Consider the following 4,689-nt stretch of genomic DNA (forward strand, 5'->3'; position numbering starts at 1 on the left):
GCGTGGATTTTTTTTGCACCAAGAATAGCCAGAGAGTCATGGACAATTCAGGAGGAAGTCCTTACAGGGGAGATCCTGGAAAAGAAGATGTGAGAACTTCAGTAAATTATTGGAAAAATGAAAGATATAAAACCATATTGTTCTTTAAGCTGGAAAAGCGTGTCTTACAGATAACATATATGCCTTGTCAGCTCAAGAATCTACCACTGAGTGAAAATTCCTTCCATATTTTATACTTAACTTCCCAAGTGGATCTAGTGCCCACATCAGGTGTCCATTTCTGGCCTAAGCAGCTGGGACCCCAGGAGGAGGGAGACCAAAAAGCAGGGGTGAACAGGCAGGCATTGGCAGAAAGGTCAATGTTGACATATGCAAAGAGATAGGCAATTTTGCTTAGAAGAACACAGATTTTGAGCCAGAAAGGTATGAGTTTAAATGCTGGAGCAGTCACCTATGATCTGAATCACCTCAGGAAAATTCATCTATCTGAGTCTCAACTCCTCCATTGGTAAATTGGGTATAATAATACCAACCTAATAAAAGAGTTGTGAATATTAAATAAGATAAAGCTATAAAATGCCTCATACAGTTCTTAGCACATAGCCTATTCTCAGGAAAAAGTCAATGAATCAATGGTATTTTTAATTCTATTAATAAGTGTTAGGTGTTGTTCCAAAAAGCTTCACATTCTCCATGATATTGGTCTCTGAGCTGTAAATGGGTTGAGATTCTTTGGGAAAATGTACTAGTATATTGGGAAGAAATTTCATTTGTATTCCATTTCTGGCTCAATTACTAAGTCATAGAGATTAGAGCAGGGAGAACTATATTTTTCTGGCTGTTTGTCCCATCAGAATGGGTGCATTAGTCAGAACTCTTATGGTTGCAAATAAAAGAAATCCAACAGCTTAAAACAAAACAAACAAACAAAGGAATTTGCTTCTTCATGGACATTAAAAAGTCCAGTGTATGGTGGCTTATTTGGATCCAGGTACACAAAAGATGAAGCCAGGCATCTCTTGGTTCTGCTGTCTTCTGTATTGTCAACAAGCTCTCCTAAGATGGCAGCAAAGGTTCCAAACGCAACTTCAGGCTTACATTCCATCCTTTGGAAGGAAAGTATCTCTTAATAATTCCAGTGCAAAACTGGAGGAAAACTCTCATTGGCCCAAGTTGGGTGACATGCTTATCTCTGAACCAATCATGAAGGCAGGAGATTCAGTATTCTGATGGACCAGGTTTGGGTCATGTATTCATCACTAGGCCTGGGGATGAATGTGGGGGCCAGCTCTACCTAAAGCACATGGATAAGGGTAGGGAGCCTCAAAGTATTATGAGGACATTTTTACTGAAAGAAAGAGGATGGTAATGTGTTACTGGAAAGAAAAGCAGACAAACAGTTGTGAGAGAGAAATTAAAGCAAAATGACTACCCTCTTTTTTTGCTACTCTAAAATAATTATATATCTACCTCATGGTGGCCACTGGTAATCTTATTTGAAAGAAATTATGTAAATCTGACTAATAATGTATTCTTGGATGACAAAAATGAAGTCAACCACATGAAGATTAATTTATCAGAAGCTGCAAATAAATTACTTTATGGAAGGGCAGTTTTACTTTTATCTGGATGAGTTCTGTGTGCCTGACCACTACCCTGACCAGCTCATCCTATAACAAAGGAAATTGCCATCTGTCCCTTTGCTTGTATAAAATATTTCTGGGGGTGGCTTGCCAACTTCAGCCAGAATGACAGAACTAATGAGTTTTTAGCTACCATATGCACGGAGTATAATAATAGCAGGTTCTAGGCAAATGTTGTCTACTTGCTTCTGGGAGTGCTTTCCCTCCATGATAGGAGCAGATGCCCAAGGCTCTATTAAGAATTCTGTTTTCTTCATAAATCTGTACTGTAACATGGAGTCCTCATATTCTAGTGAAGTGATTTTTATATGGAAAGCATGACCCTTGTTAACCCGTTTCTCTTCAGTTTTCAACTTCTGTTATATAGAGACTGGCCCTTATTATGTCAGATATAAGTATCAGGTGCCTTTTAGAAAATTTGGGCAGTTTGAGCTTTCTGATAGGTCTTTTGCTCTTTTGATGCCTTACTGATTTATGTGAAAGAAAACAAGATTTTAATTTCCTAATACTTCTTGCTATTTTATGTTAAAATGATTATATATACCTCGCCCAGTGCTTTGTGTCTAATTATTCCATCAGTCAGAATAGGTTAGCTTATGTGGTTGTAACAAATGAACCCAAATTTCAATGGTCTATAACAAAAGCTTATTTCTCATTCTCACTACATGTTCCACCATTTTCTATAAATTATCATGCAATGTGCTTCCCTGAGGTTCTAGTATGTGGGATGCCACCATTGGAAAGCCTATCTAATAAAGATGGAATATGCAAATTGACCATCACTTCACAACAAAGATGGAGATGCTCACAGCCAATAAGGAGGGAATATGCAAATTGAAACGACAAAGATGGCAGTGGCCGGGCTGGGATGCTCTGGGCCTCTGGGCAGTGTGCGAAGGCGGGAGGCAGCTCCGGGCCAGAGCAAAGGTGGTGCTGGCAGCCAGGGGAAGGAAGGTCTGTTCTTGCATGAGTCTTTGTGCATCAGGCGTCTAGTTTATAAATATTCACCTGAGACTACAGTATAGGGGTTGGATGGGTGAGTATCTTAAAAGTTTATAAGTGAGAATGTGTTTTTAAAATATATTTTTATTGACTTCAGTGAGGAAGGGAGAGGGAGATAGAACCATCAATGATGAGAATCATTGATCAGCTGACTCCTGTACACCTCCTATTTGGGAATTGAGCCTGCAACCCAGGCATGTGCCCTCACTGGGAATCGAACTGTGACCTCCTGGTTCATAGATTGATGTTCAACCACTGAGCCATGCTGGCTGGGCTAGGGTGCTTTAAAAAAAAAACACAAAAAAACAAAACTAGTACCAGAAAACCTGACCCTGTCCACTGACAGTGCCTAGAAGTAACTAAAGCTCAGTAGCAACGAGCACACCTGGTGCCCAGATTTTGGTTTTTACATTTCATTTCTCAATCATGAAAGAAGTCAGGACTCCTTGGAGAAATGGCTGATTCTGGATTTGGGTCAGAGAAAGATCATTTCAAAAATAAGGAAGCATTAAGAACACGTGTATCCACTAAACAATTGATGGACATTTGGACTATTTCCACTTTATGGCTATTGTCAATAAGAATGTATGAGAACAGCTGTCACAGCAACACAAGGAGCCAGACACAAAAAGTGGGGCTGTCTGTGGGGTGAGGCAGGGGTTTCCCATGTCGGATGACGCTTGGAGGAGCAGCACCAGCTCTTCCTCATCTTCATCCTCCAACCAGCAAACTGAGAAAGAAACCAACACCCCCAAAAACAGAGTGAATGAGTAAGAGGGTTCGGAAGGAACTGGCAGATTCCGCTTTAGATCCTCCAGCTAACTGCAGTGCTAGTCCAAAGGCGATAACACCTATGAATGGAGATCAACCCTCCTGGAGCCGCCAGCATCCGTGTATGAGGGTGGTGTATTCTTCCTCGATACCACTTTTACACCGGAACACCCCTTCAATCTTCCAAAGGTTACATTTCAGACAAGAATCTATCACTGGAATAACAGTCAGGAGTTATTGGCTTGGACATACCGAAAGATAATTGGAGTCCAGCACTAAGCTTTTCTAAAGCCCTCCTTTCTACCTGCTCACGTCTTACAGACTGTAATCCTGCCGACCTCTAGGTGAGAAGGATTGCCACTCAGTATATGACCAACAGAGCAGAACATGACAGAATGGCTGAATAGTGGACCAAGAGGTACGCTACACAAATTGGGTTTTCACAATTCTTACATTATTTGTCTGCCACAGAGAGATTTTGAAGGAGTGAGGGAGGGTGGGAGTTGGTAGAGAGTAGGGTATTTCTGTAACAGACATTATTCAGTCTTATTTCCTAAGATTTTGTTGTAACGTAAGGTATGTTGCTATGGTAGACAGAACTGGTATTAGCAACATTTGAAATTGTCATTAGTTCTGCCATGTAAGTTGAAATGTAGCACAGAGAATAGACCTTTGGATTCAGTTGCTTGTAGTCTGTAAATTTAAAACAGCTTAATTTTGTGCAGGTTGCACACATGGCCTTTTATGTGAAGTCCTTCCAAAGCTACATCCTTTTTTGCTTAAAAAAAAATTGAAACTTGTTTTCCCTTCTTGGAAAGGAACAATGATATTTAACCGTTTTTAGAGACTGTCATCTCATATATATTAAATGGACATGTGTCTATAAGACCAGACAGGAAATGAGTAATTATGTATTTTATTTTATATGACAATCTGCTTTATTGTGAAAAGATTAGAGGTTGGAATCAGGACCTGTGAAAATCTGTGGTAAAATACCTTAAGCTGTTAACTATAATGTGTGGAATAGGAGTTGCTCAGTGGATTGGTTATATGATGCCGACTACTTAAGTCTACATTTGTTACTGTGCTAATAAACAATATTAAACCAACAAAAGAGAATGTATGAATATCCATGTACAAGTTTTTCATGGATATGTTTTCAATTCTCTTGGGCATATAACCAAGAGTGGAAAGTCTGCATCATAGTAACTCTGTTTAACTTTTTAAAGACCTGCCAGGCTCTTTTCTAAAGCAGCTGCACCATTTTACATTC

General features: G+C 39.7%; 1 pseudogene across 1 annotated transcript; it reads left to right on the forward strand.

The window, feature by feature from the left end:
- The first annotated feature begins 3,311 nt into the window (after nt 1-3,311).
- Nucleotides 3,312-3,898, forward strand: LOC308522497 (ubiquitin-conjugating enzyme E2 E1-like; annotated as a pseudogene). The gene has a single exon. The product of its transcript is annotated as a ubiquitin-conjugating enzyme E2 E1-like (transcript).
- The last annotated feature ends 791 nt before the right edge of the window (nt 3,899-4,689 follow it).

Source organism: Myotis nattereri (genome assembly GCF_964212035.1).
Source record: "Myotis nattereri genome assembly, chromosome: 7".
Taxonomy (NCBI): domain Eukaryota; kingdom Metazoa; phylum Chordata; class Mammalia; order Chiroptera; family Vespertilionidae; genus Myotis; species Myotis nattereri.